Source organism: Petromyzon marinus (genome assembly GCF_048934315.1).
Source record: "Petromyzon marinus isolate PM22_M1 ecotype Great Lakes invasive population chromosome 67 unlocalized genomic scaffold, UKy_Petmar_22M1.pri1.0 chr67_unloc.6, whole genome shotgun sequence".
In the NCBI taxonomy this organism is placed as follows: Eukaryota; Metazoa; Chordata; class Hyperoartia; order Petromyzontiformes; family Petromyzontidae; genus Petromyzon; species Petromyzon marinus.
This window is the reverse complement of record NW_027422596.1, coordinates 680,405-695,404: the sequence shown is the minus strand read 5'-3', so window position 1 is coordinate 695,404 and position 15,000 is coordinate 680,405. Positions and strand designations below refer to the sequence as shown.

The 15,000-nt window shown below is 51.8% G+C and overlaps 1 protein-coding gene and 1 pseudogene across 4 annotated transcripts in view; one reads left to right on the top strand and one right to left on the bottom strand.

Moving 5' to 3' along the window:
* LOC116937743 (ankyrin repeat domain-containing protein 49) overlaps positions 1–15,000 on the top strand; it is a 390,193-nt gene that overhangs the window by 68,924 nt on the left and 306,269 nt on the right. The window lies entirely within an intron of this gene.
* LOC142907983 (uncharacterized) overlaps positions 10,019–15,000 on the bottom strand; it is a 6,698-nt pseudogene continuing 1,716 nt past the window's right edge.

Below are 15,000 nucleotides of genomic sequence, written 5' to 3'. Positions count from 1 at the left end.
AGAGACACACAGAGACACACAGAGACCCACATAGACCCACAGAGACACACAGAGACACACAGAGACCCACAGAGACACACAGAGACACACAGAGACCCACAGAGACACACAGAGACACACAGAGACCCACATAGACCCACAGAGACACACAGAGACCCACAGAGACCCACAGAGACCCACAGAGACACACAGAGACACTCAGAGACCCACAGAGACACACAGAGACCCACAGAGACACAGAGACCCACAGAGACCCACAGAGACACACAGACACTCGTAGAGACCCACAGAGACACACAGACACACAGAGAGACACACAGAGAGACCCACAGAGACACACAGAGACCCATAGAGACACACAGAGAGACCCACAGAGACACACAGAGACCCACAGAAACCCACAGAGATACACAGACACACAGAGAGACACACAGAGAGACCCACAGAGACACACAGAGACCCATAGAGACACACAGAGAGACCCACAGAGACACACAGAGACCCACAGAAACCCACAGAGACACACAGAGACACACAGAGACCCACAAAGACACACAGAGACACACAGAGAAACACAGAGACACACAGAGACCCACAGCGACCCACAGAGACCCACAAAGACACACAGAGACCCACAGAGACCCACAAAGACACACAGAAACCCATAGAGACACAGAGAGAGACCCACAGAGACCCACAGAGACCCATACTGTATTCATCGAGACCCACAGACTAAACGATGTTTATTGTATCAGCTGTAAGTGCTCACCCGGACTAGCGGTACCACCTGGACATCACGACACAACATAGCAGCTCAGCCACGTGTGCTGATGTCATCATCACCACGTGGGAATTACAGATCCATAGAGACACACAGAGAGACACACAGAGACACACAGACACACACAGAGAGACACAGAGACCCATAGAGACACACAGAGACACACAGACACACAAAGACACACAGAGACACACAGAGACCCACAGAGACACACAGAGACACAGAGAGACCCACAAAGACAAACAGAGACTCACAGAGACCCACAGAGACACACAGAGACCCACAGAAACCCATAGAGACACACAGAGACACAGAGACACTCATAGACCCACAGAGACCCACAGAGACACTCATAGACCCACAGAGACACACAGAGACCCACAAAGACACACAGAGACCCACAAAGACACACAGAGACCCACAGAGACCCACAAAGACACACAGAGACCCACAAAGACACACAGAGACCCACAGAGACTCACAAAGACACACAGAAACCCATAGAGACACACAGAGAGACCCACAGAGACACACAGAGACCCACAGAGACCCACAGACACTCGTAGAGACCCACAGAGACACACAGAGAGACCCACAGAAACCCATAGAGACACACAGAGACACACAGAGACCCACAGCGACCCACAGAGACACACAGAAACCCATAGAGACACACAGAGACACACAGAGACCCACAGCGACCCACAGAGACACACAGAGACACACAGAGACACATAGAGACCCACAGAGACACACAGAGACCCACAGAGACCCACAAAGACACACAGAGATACATAGAGACCCACAGAGACACACAGAGACCCACAGAGACCCACAAAGACACACAGAGACACACAGACACACAGAGACACATAGAGACCCACAGAGACACTCAGAGACCCACTGAGACCCACAAAGACACACAGAGACACACAGAGACCTACAGAGACCCATAGAGACACACAGAGACACACAGAGACCCATAGAGACACACAGAGACACACAGAGACCCACAGCGACCCACAGAGACACACAGAGACACACAGACACACAGAGACACATAGAGACCCACAGAGACACATAGAGACCCACAGAGACACATAGAGACCCACAGAGACCCACTGAGACCCACAAAGACACACGGAGACCCACAGAGACCCACTGAGACCCACAAAGACACACAGAGACCCACAGAGACCCACAAAGACACAGAGACCCACAGAGACCCACAAAGACACACAGAAACCCATAGAGACACACAGAGAGACCCACAGAGACCCATAGTGTATTCATCGAGACCCACAGACTAAACGATGTTTATTGTATCAGCTGTAAGTGCTCACTCGGACTAGCGGTACCACCTGGACATCACGACACAACATAGCAGCTCAGCCACGTGGGCTGATGTCATCATCACCACGTGGGAATTACAGATCCATAGAGACACACAGAGAGACACACAGAGACACACAGACACACACAGAGAGACACAGAGACCCATAGAGACACACAGAGACACACAGACACACAGAGACCCACAGAGACACACAGAGACCCACAGAAACCCATAGAGACACACAGAGAGACACACAGAGACACACACACACAGACACACAGAGAGACACACGTGGAGAGAGACACACACACAGAGACACACAGAGACACAGAGAGACACACGTGGAGAGAGAGAGAGACACTCACCGAGACATACACAGACAGAGAGAGAGACACACAGAGAGACACACGTGGAGAGAGACACACAGAGACACACACAGAGAGACACACGTGGAGAGAGAGAGAGAGACACTCACAGAGACACACACAGAGACACACACAGACACACGTGGAGAGAGACACACACAGAGACACATACAGAGACACACACAGAGAGACACACGTGGAGAGAGACACACACAGAGACACACACACAGAGACACACAGAGACACACAGAGAGACACACGTGGAGAGAGACACACACAGAGACACACACACAGAGACACACACAGAGACACACACACAGACACACGTGGAGAGAGACACACAGAGACACACACAGAGACACACACAGAGAGACACACGTGGAGAGAGACACACACAGAAACACACAGAGACACAGAGACACACACAGAGACACACACAGAGACACACACAGACAGAGAGAGACACACACACAGAGACACACACATGGAGACACACACAGAGAGACACACGTGGAGAGAGACACACGTGGAGAGAGACACACACGCAGAGACACACACGTGGAGAGAGACACAGAGACACACAGAGACACACACAGAGACACAGAGAGACACACGTTGAGAGAGACACACACACAGACACACACACACACAGACACTCCCAGAGACACTCCCAGAGACACACGCACAAGAGAGTGAGACACACACAGAGACACACGTGGAGAGAGACACACACAGAGACACACGCACAGAGACACACACACACACAGACACACACGCACAGAGACACACGCACAGAGACACACACACACACAGACACACACACACAGAGACACACACACACAGAGACACACACACACAGAGACACACACACACACAGACACACACACACAGAGACACACACACACAGAGACACACACACACAGAGACACACACACAGAGACACACACACAGAGACACACACACACAGAGACACACACACACAGAGACACACACACACAGAGACACACACACACAGAGACACACACACAGAGACACACACACACAGAGACACACACACACACAGAGACACACACACACACAGAGACACACACACACAGACACACACACACACAGAGACACACACACAGAGACACACACACACAGAGACACACACACACAGAGACACACACACACAGAGACACACACACACAGAGACACACACACACAGAGACACACACACACAGAGACACACACACACAGAGACACACACACACACAGAGACACACACACACAGAGACACACACACACACAGAGACACACACACACAGAGACACACACACACAGAGACACACACACACAGAGACACACACACACACAGAGACACACACACAGAGACACACACAGAGACACACACACAGACACACACAGAGACACACTGGGACACAAACTCCAAACGTACATCAGAAACAGCAGCGGGCATAGCCAGGCTCCAGGATCGAACCCACGTGCTCCTGCATAGCAGGCGAGCAGAGATAGCATCACCACGACCACAACATCAGCACACATTCCAGGTGGCCTAGGGCTCATAGCTTCTCTCTCCCCCACGCACAATGCACCTCACCCAGCCACGCTCCAATCACTCCCACATTCATTCCTTTTTTTGGGGGGGGAGAGGAGGGGAGAAGAGAGAGGTATTCTTCTTGAGAACATTACGAGGACGAAGAGGCACTCCCTGTTGTGTTTGGAAGCCTCCCCAGGCCCAAAAGAGCCGAGAGGAGGTCCACGTGGTAGCGGTGCAGCTCCCGACGGAGGGAGTGGCAGCCTCTCCTAACCGCAGAGAGAGTCCGGATCACGGGCAATTGCACGCGGGGACGCGGAGACGCGGAGACACGGAGAGACACACACAGACAGAGACACACAGAGACACACAGAGAGACACACAGAGACACACAGAGAGACACGGAGAGACACACACACAGAGACACACAGAGACACACACAGAAACACACACAGAGACACACAGAGACACACAGAGACACACACAGAGACACACACACACAGACACACACAGACACACACAAAGAGACACACAGAGACACACACAGAGACACACACAGAGACACACACAAAGAGACACACAGAGACACACACAGAGACACACACAGACACACAGAGACACACACAGAGACACACACAGAGAGACACACACGGAGACACACAGAGACACACAGAGACACAGAGACACACAGAGAGACACGGAGAGACACACACAGACACACAGAGACATACACAGAGAGACACAGAGAGACACACACAGAGACATACACAGAGAGACACAGAGAGACACATACAAAGACACACAGAGACACACACAGAGAGACACACAGAGACACACACAGAGACACACAGAGAGAGACACACAGAGACACACACAGGCACACAGAGACACACACAGAGAGACACACACAGACACAGAGACACAGAGAGACACACACAGACACAGAGATACAGAGACACACACAGAGACACACACAGAGACACAAAGAGAGACACACAGAGACACACACAGAGACACACACAGAGACACACACAGACAGACACACAGAGACACACAGACACACAGAGACACACACAGAGAGACACACAGAGACACACACAGAGAGACACACAGAGAGACACACAGAGACACACACAGAGAGACACAGAGACACACACAGACACACAGAGAGACACACAGAGACACACAGAGAGACACACAGAGAGACACACACAAAGACACACAGTGACACACACAGACACACAAACACACACAGTGACACACACAGAGAGACACAGAGAGACACACAGAGAGACACAGAGAGACACACAGAGACACACAGAGACACACACAGAGAGACACACAGAGACACACACAGAGAGACACACAGAGAGACACACACAGAGACACACAGAGACACACAGAGACATACAGAGAGACACAGCGAGACACAGAGAGACACACAACGAGACACACACAGACACACAAAGAGACACACAGAGAGACACAGAGAGACACACAGAGAGACACAGAGAGAGACACACAGAGACACAGAGACACACACACAGACACACACAGAGACACATACAGAGAGACACACAGAGACACACAGAGAGACACACAGAGAGACACACAGAGAGACACAGAGACGCACACAGAGACACACACAGAGAGACACAGAGAGACACACAGAGATACACAGAGAGACACAAAGAGACACACACAGAGACACACAGAGACACACACAGAGAGACACACAGAGAGACACACAGAGACACACACAGAGAGACACACAGAGACACACAGAGAGACACACAGAGACACACACAGAGAGACACACAGAGACACACAGAGACACACAGACACACAGAGACACACACAGAGACACACAGAGAGACACAGAGAGACACACACAAAGACACACAGTGACACACACAGACACACACAGAGACACACACACAGTGACACACACAGAGACACACACAGAGAGACACACAGAGACACACACAACACAGACACACACACACAGACATACACACAGATACACACAACAACCGCCATTCGCCACTAAGTGGCGGTGACGTCACCACGACGCTTGTGCCAGGCTATGTGCACCCTGAGGCCACGTGAAGTGTCGAACGCCCGCTGGCAGGAGGTCACGGGGCAGACCCAGGTGCCACGGGTCGACTGACTGAGATGAGTGGCTGATGCACCACCTGTGCCCCCTACTGTGCCAACCTGCTGCGCTTTAGCCACCCGGCGCTCCGCTCGTTGTTGTGAGCGTCGCTCCTCCGCCCTCCGTTGTTGTTGGAGGGCGACTGCCTCCAACTGCCCAGTAGCGTCCTTCACGAGCATCCTCCACAGAGGCCGATCTTGACACCGCTGGTACCAGTCATCGGCAAGTCCACTCAGCTCCACGTCCTCCTGTACCACGTCACTCCATCTCTTCTCTAGCCCGTGCCGCGCACGTTTAGCCCCCTCAATCCGGCCGAACAAAAGCTGTTTCGGCATGCGGTGGCTGAGCATGCGGGCTACATGACCCAGCCAACGCAGCCTTGCCCGCCGGAGGAGCTCACCGATGGGACCTTGCCCAGATCTTTCAAGGATTTGTGAGCTCCTCACACAATCCAGCCTGGTTAAACCCAGTATGGATCGAAGGCAGGCCAGCCTAAATGTTTCTAACCGGCGAAGATGCTCCATTAGGGGGGTCCACGTTTCGCAAGCGTAGAGAAGGGAGGGAATGACTGTGGCCGAGATGACCTGAAGCTTAGTGCTGAGCGACAGACCAGGTAGCTTCCACACAGCGTTACGCAACCGATGAAAAGATATTGCCGCTCGACTGATTCGGGGTGAGACCTCTGCTGTTAAACTGGAGCCGGTCATGAGCACACTGCCCAGGTATGGGAAACTCTCCACTCTCTCCACAACTGGCCCATCACCGATTGGGAGTTGTGGGGGTGGAGTGTCCGATGGTACAAAATACCCAGGCAGGTGCTTAGTTTTGGTGGGGCTGATGATAAGGCCCCACCTCTTAGCGGCACGCTCCAGTCTCAGCAGCAGCGTCTCCAACTCCTCCTCTGACTGAGCAGCTATTACCAAATCATCGGCATACATAACGTGGTTGAGCAATAGGGAGCCATCCCTTGACCGCACCCGGGCATCGATCAGCCTCCCATTATATCTGTACCATATTGAGATTCCCCCGGTACAGCTATTGAAGGCTTCACGAACTACGTGGTCAAAATAGATGTTAAATAATGTGGGAGCCAGAGGACATCCCTGTCGCACCCCAAGGTGTACAGGGAATGGCTGTGACTCCCGGCCACGTAGTTTTACCCGGGCCCGCTCACCATCATGAAGGTCCTTAATGATCGTGAGCAGAGGGTCAGGTAATCCAAAAGCACGAAGAACGACCCAGAGCCCAGGCCTACTGATGGTATCATAGGCCTTGACCAGGTCAATAAAGCAGAGATGTAGGTCTTGTTGGAATTCCCTACACCTCTGCTGTAGCAGACGGACAGAAAATATGGCATCTGTGCAGGACCGCCCTTTCCTGAAACCGCATTGGGGCTCCGCAAGCCTCTCCTCAGCGTGCCTGGCAAGGCGATGCTGAATAATCCTTGCCAGGACCTTTCCCGGCACACTGAGGAGTGAGATGCCCCTGCAGTTGTTACAGTCTGTGCGGTCCCCCTTCTTAAAAAGGGGACCACCATGGCATCCTTCCAATCCTGCGGATCCCGTCCAGTGGTCCAGACTGTTGTTATGATGTCATATAGGGCAGTCTGTGCACAAAAGCCACCCTCCCTCAGCATTTCGCTTCAGAGATCATCTCTGCCCGCTGCCTTTCCTCGTCTCAGACTCCGGATCGCCTTCAGTACTTCCTCAACAGATGGCACCTCAGCCAGCCACTCACAGGGGGTGACTTCTTCCAATATTTGAGGCACCGCAGCCTCAGCAGGGTCATCCTCACTTTGTGCCACGATGTTTTCCTGGCTGAGGGATTTTCCCTCCCCCAGGACCTCACAGAAATGCTCAGCAAATCTGCGAACCTGTTCCTGGGGGTCGGAGATTGGATCACCGTTTTTTCCCCTAATGATGGTAATAGGTGTGGCGCTGCAGGTTACTTTTTTGATGGAGTTAAATAGAGATTTGTGATCACGGGCCACTGAAGCAGACTCCATCTCCTCAGCAACCCGCGACCACCACCCATCCTTGCAGCGCCTCACGGCTCTCCGAACCTCCGAGCGAAGGCTGCGGTAAGCCTCCTCATTCTCCGACGTGGGATTCTGTAGCCGATGACAGTGGGCCTGTCGCTTTTTCTCAACCATCCTGAACACCTCCTCTGTCAGCCAGGGTCTCTGGGGAGGTCTGGACCGCGTACCTAAAGCAGCCATTGCAGATGCATGAGTCACAGTCCTAAACCTCGCCCATTTACCCTCGACATCAGGAGGAGTCGGGGACGATGCCAATCCCAGCCACAGGCGATGATGAAATTCTCACTTGCAACTTTCATCAGATAACTGAGACCAGGCCACTTTATGTCGGAATGGGGTCCTGGGTGTACACCCACCACCGGAGTGGAAGAATGGCAGGCGCATCTTACAGATGACTAGTCGATGGTCAGAGGGCAGATCAGCTCCACGGTAGGTCCTGGTGTCAAGGACATGGGCACGCATCCGCCGGTCCGTCACTATGTAGTCCAGCAGATGTTCCTGCTTGGACCCGGCATGCATCCATGATGTGTGGATGCGCCGATGCCGGAACAGCGTGTTGGTAATTACAAGCCAATGGGCTGCACATAAATCTAGCAGCCTCCTACCGTTGTTATGGAGCTGATCCAGCCCATGCCCTCCAATCACTCAGGACCAGGTGCCAGTATCATGACCAACTCGGGCATTGAAGTCACCCAACATGATGACTCTATCCCGAGGGGCCACTTTCGCCAGCACCTGTGACAGGAGGTCATAGAAGGCATCTGACTCATCGGCTTTGCCTGCATCCCTCCAGGGATGTTCATCTTCGGTGGGGGCATAAGTAACCACGACCACCATTCCTCACCTCCGGTTGATGGGAAGGCGAGCCCAAAGTAGCCTGGGGCTTACAGATTCCCACACCTCACCGCCACGCTCCCACGCCCCCTTCATTATTTGGTTCAAAAGATGAGCCACACCCTGTTGTTTGGCAGTCTGCTGCCCCGAGTAGAGGACCGTCCACCCCTCATGGTGGCAGGAGCCAGAGCCGGTCCACCGGACCTCCTGATTGCCGCATAGATCCAGGCGGTACCGGTCCAGCTCCCGATAGAGGAGTGGCAGCCTCTCCTCCGCAGTGAGCGTTCGAACATTCCACATGGCCACCCATAGTGGCTTTTCGTTGTTTCTGGAGTAGCCCCGAGGGTAGGTATTCAATCTCCTGGCTCCGCCAATTGGGGTTTGGCCAGGAGACGTCATAGACGCCTGGCCCCCCGGGGCCTCCGGCACAAGCTTATTAGTTACATATTTCAGTTTAACTCGTGGTTTCGTGGTAATTAATTGAAGGTGGAGGGGTTACCAGCCCCTCGCACCCGTCCAGAGCCCCCGTTTAGCCCCTGTGGTGGTCACAGACGCCATGAGGGGAGGAACCAATCAAAATTGGATCTCCCCCCACAGCATTGTCCACGACAGAGTTGCCCGTCCGGCACCGCGAGGAGGTAGGGGGTTGTTTTGTGTACACGTGTGTGTGTGTGTGTACACACACACACGTGTACACAGACACACACGTGTACACAGACACATACGTGTACACAGACACACACGTGTACACACACACGCACACGTGTGTGTGTGTGTACACACACACACGTGTGTACACACACACGCACACACACACGTGTGTACACACACACGTGTGTACACACACACACGTGTACACACACACACGTGTACACACACACACACGTGTACACACACACACGTGTACACACACACACGTGTACACACACACACACGTGTACACACACACAGAGACAATCTGACGAAGTGTGGTCGTTTTTAAAAAAAGACTCGGGCAAATTTTATTTGACAAACAGCAACGGCCATGTTGGGGTGTGTGTGGAGTTGTTGGAGTGTGTGTGGGAGTTGTGGGAGTTGTTGTTGTTGTGGGAGTTGTGGGAGTTGTTGTTGTTGTGGGAGTTGTGGGAGTTGTTGTGGGAGTTGTTGGAGTGTGTGTGGGAGTTGTTGTTGTTGTGGGAGTTGTGGGAGTTGTTGTTGTTGTGGGAGTTGTTGTTGTTGTGGGAGTTGTTGTTGTTGTGGGAGTTGTTGTTGTTGTGGGAGTTGTTGTTGTTGTGGGAGTTGTTGTTGTTGTGGGAGTTGTTGTTGTTGTGGGAGTTGTTGTTGTTGTGGGAGTTGTTGTTGTTGTGGGAGTTGTTGTTGTTGTGGGAGTTGTTGTTGTTGTGGGAGTTGTTGTTGTTGTGGGAGTTGTTGTTGTTGTGGGAGTGTGTGGGAGTTGTTGTTGTGGGAGTTGTTGTGGGAGTTGTTGTTGTTGGAGTGTGTGGGAGTTGTTGTTGTTGTGGGAGTTGTTGTGGGAGTTGTTGTTGTTGTGGGAGTGTGTGTGGGAGTTGTTGTTGTGGGAGTTGTGGGAGTTGTTGTGGGAGTTGTTGTTGTTGTTGGAGTGTGTGGGAGTTGTTGTTGTTGTGGGAGTGTGTGGGAGTTGTTGTTGTTGTGGGAGTGTGTGGGAGTTGTTGTTGTTGTGGGAGTTGTTGTTGTTGTGGGAGTTGTTGTTGTTGTAGGAGTTGTTGTGGGAGTTGTGGGAGTTGTTGTTGTTGTTGTGGGAGTGTGTGGGAGTTGTTGTTGTTGTAGGAGTTGTTGTGGGTGTTGTGGGAGTTGTGGGAGTTGTTGTTGTTGTTGGGGGAGTTGTTGTTGTGGGAGTTGTTGTTGTTGTGGGAGTTGTTGTTGTTGTGGTAGTTGTTGTTGTTGTGGGAGTTGTTGTTGTTGTGGTAGTTGTTGTTGTGGTAGTTGTTGTTGTTGTGGGAGTTGTTGTTGTTGTGGGAGTTGTTGTTGTTGTGGGAGTTGTTGTTGTTGTGGTAGTTGTTGTTGTTGTGGGAGTTGTTGTTGTTGTGGGAGTTGTTGTTGTTGTGGGAGTTGTTGTTGTGGGAGTTCTGGGAGTTGTTGTTGTGGGAGTTGTTGTTGTGGGAGTTGTTGTTGTTGTGGGAGTTGTTGTTGTTGTGGGAGTTGTGGGAGTTGTTGTTGTTGTGGGAGTTGTGGGAGTTGTTGTTGTTGTGGGAGTTGTTGTTGTGGGAGTTGTTGTTGTGGGAGTTGTGGGAGTTGTTGTTGTTGTGGGAGTTGTTGTGGGAGTTGTTGTTGTTGTGGGAGTTGTTGTTGTTGTGGGAGTTGTTGTTGTTGTGGGAGTTGTTGTTGTTGTTGTGGGAGTTGTTGTTGTGGGAGTTGTTGTTGTTGTGGGAGTTGTTGTTGTTGTGGGAGTTGTTGTTTTTGTTGTTGCAATGGGCTACTGCCAACGACACGGGGGGGATACAAAGACGGCGCTACAGGGGGGGTGGTGGCAGTGGCCTCAATCGTCACGAGATCATTCCTCATCCGCAGCCCCCTCCGCAAAGAGACACAGCTCCCCCAGGTAGCCTCTAGCAGGGCTGTAGGGGCAAGTGCTGTCGGTAGCGAGTAGCAGCAGCAGTGTCTATGTAGTACACACACCACACACAGACAAAGCTACCCCAGGTAGCCTCTAGCAGGGCTGTAGGGGCAAGTGCTGTTAGCTAGCGAGTAGCAGCAGCAGTGTCTATGTACTACACACACCACACACAAAGCTTCCCCAGGTAGCCTCTAGCAGGGCTGTAGGGGCAAGTGCTGTTAGTAGCGAGTAGCAGCAGCAGTGTCTATGTACTACACACACCACACACACAGGCAAAGCTCCCCCAGGTAGCCTCTAGCAGGGCTGTAGGGGCAAGTGCTGTGAGTAGAATCAGCAGCAGCAGTGTCTATGTACTACACACACCACACACAAAGCTCCCCCAGGTAGCCTCTAGCAGGGCTGTAGGGGCAAGTGCTGTGAGTAGAATCAGCAGCAGCAGTGTCTATGTACTAGACAATAAATGGGTGAGTAGGTGCGTGAGTAGGTGAGTGAGTAAGTGTGTCAGTGAGTGTCAGTGAGTGTGAGTGAGTGGGTCAGTGGGTGGATGGGTGAGTGGGTGGTTGGGTGAGTGGGTGGGTGGGTGAGTGGGTGGGTGAGTAGGTGAGTGGGTGAGTGGGTGAGTGAGTGGGTGAGTGGGTGAGTGAGTGGGTGAGTGGGTGGGTGAGTGGGTGAATGGCTGAGCGAGTGAGTGATTAGGTGAGTGACTGGCTGATTAAATTGGTCAGTGAGTAGGTGAGTGTGTGGGTATGTGAGTGTGTGGGTGAGTGAGTGGGTGAGTGAGTGGGTGGGTGAGTGTGAGTGTGTGAGTGAGTGTGTGGGTGAGAGTGTGTGAGTGAGTGGGTGAGTGGGTGAGTATGTGGGTGAGTGAGTGGGTGAGTGAGTGGGTGGGTGAGTGAGTGAGTGCGTGGGTGGGTGAGTGAGTGAGTGGGTGAGTGAGTGAGTGGGTGAGTGAGTGAGTGGGTGAGTGAGTGAGTGAGTGGGTGAGTGGGTGAATGAGTGGGTGAGTGAGTGAGTGGGTGAGTGGGTGGGTGAGTGGGTGAGTGAGTGGGTGAGTGAGTGAGTGTGTGGGTGAGTGTGTGGGTGAGTGAGTGAGTGAGTGGGTGATTGAGTGAGTGGGTGGGTGAGTGGGTGAGTGAGTGGGTGAGTGAGTGAGTGGGTGAGTGGGTGAGTGTGTGGGTGAGTGGGTGAGTGTGTGGGTGAGTGGGTGGGTGGGTGAGTGAGTGAATGAGTGGGTGGGTGAGTGTGTGGGTGAGTGAGTGAGTGGGTGAGTGAGTGGGTGAGTGAGTGAGTGGGTGAGTGAGTGGGTGAGTGGGTGATTGAGTGGGTGATTGAGTGGGTGAGTGTGTGGGTGAGTGTGTGGGTGAGTGGGTGAGTGTGTGGGTGAGTGAGTGAGTGAGTGGGTGAGTGGGTGAGTGAGTGATTGAGTGGGTGAGTGAGTGGGTGGGTGAGTGAGTGGGTGGGTGAGTGTGTGGGTGAGTGTGTGGGTGAGTGAGTGGGTGAGTGTGTGGGTGAGTGAGTGAGTGGGTAAGTGAATGAGTGAGTGGGTGAGTGAGTGAGTGTGTGAGTGAGTGTGTGGGTGTGTGAGTGAGTATGTGAGTGTGTGGGTGAGTGTGTGGGTGAGTGAGTGTGTGGGTGAGTGAGTGTGTGGGTGAGTGTGTGGGTGAGTGGGTGAGTGAGTGGGTGAGTGAGTATGTGAGTGTGTGGGTGAGTGAGTGGGTGAGTGAGTGTGTGAGTGTGAGTGGGTGAGTGAGTGAGTAAGTAGGTGAGTGTGTGGGTGAGTGAGTGTGTGGGTGAGTGTGTGGGTGAGTGTGTGGGTGAGTGAGTGAGTGGGTGAGTTCAAGAGGATTGGGAGTCTCGTTATCACTCAGTGACCTCAGTCACTGAGTGATAACATCAAAACCAGCGACTGCACACACTAAGCATGTATATGGTTATCACGGAGTACCTAGGGGTCTCCATGAATCTCTAGGGGTATCTAGAGGTATCTAGGGGTCTCCATGAATCTCTAGGGGTATCTAGAGGTATCTAGGGGTCTCCATGAATCTCTAGGGGTATCTAGGGGTCTCCATGAATCTCTTGGGGTATCTAGGGGTATCTAGGGGTCTCCATGAATCTCTAGGGGTATCTAGAGGTATCTAGGGGTCTCCATGAATCTCTAGGGGTATCTAGGGGTATCTAGGGGTCTCCATGAATCTCTAGGGGTATCTATAGGTATCTAGGCGTCTCCATGAATCTCTAGGGGTATCTAGGGGTATCTAGGGGTCTCCATGAATCTCTAGGGGTATCTAGAGGTATCTAGGGGTCTCCATGAATCTCTAGGGGTATCTAGGGGTATCTAGGGGTATCTAGGGGTCTCCATGAATCTCTAGGGGTATCTAGAGGTATCTAGGGGTATCTATTAATCTCTAGGGGTATCTAAGGGTCTCTATGAATTTAGGGGTATCTATGTGTATCTATGAATCTATGGGTGTCTATGAATCTAGGGGTGTCTATGGGTATCTATGGGTGTCTATGGGTATCTATGGGTATCTATGAATCTAGGGGTATCTATGAATCTAGGGGTGTCTATGGGTCTCTATGGGTGTCTATGGGTATCTATGAATCTAGGGGTATCTATGAATCTAGGGGTATCTATGAATCTATGGGTCTCTATGGGTCTCTATGGCTCTCTATGAATCTAGGGGTGTCTATGAATCTATGGGTCTCTATGTTTATCTATGGGTGTCTATGGATTTCTAGAGGTACTATGAGTATTGTATCAATGAATCTCCATGTGTCTCTAAACATCTCTATGGGCGAGTCTCTGTGTCTCTCTATGGGTCTCTATGTATCTCTGTGGGTTTCTATGTATCTCTGTGGGTCTATGTATCTCTATGGGTCTCTATGTATCTCTATGGGTCTCTGTATCTCTATGGATATCTGTGGGTCTCTGTATCTCTATAGGTCTGTGTATCTCTGTGGGTCTCTATGTATCTCTGTGGGTCTCTGTGTATATCTGTGGGTCTCTATCTCGATGGGTCTCTGTGTATCTATGGGTCTCCATGCATGTCTATGTATCTCTATGCATCTCTATGTATCTCTGTGGGTTTCTATGTATCTCTGTGTATCTCTATGTATCTCTATGTGTCTCTATGTATCTCTATGTGTCTCTATGTATCTCTATGGGTCTCTATGTATCTCTGTGGGTCTCTATGTATCTCTGTGGGTCTCTATGTATATCTGTGGGTCTCTATGTATCTCTGTGGGTCTCTATGTATCTCTGTGGGTCTCTATGTATCTCTGTGGGTCTCTATGTATCTCTATGGGTCTCTATGTATCTCTGTGGGTCTCTATGTATCTCTATGGGTCTCTATGTATCTCTGTGGGTCTCTGTGTATATCTG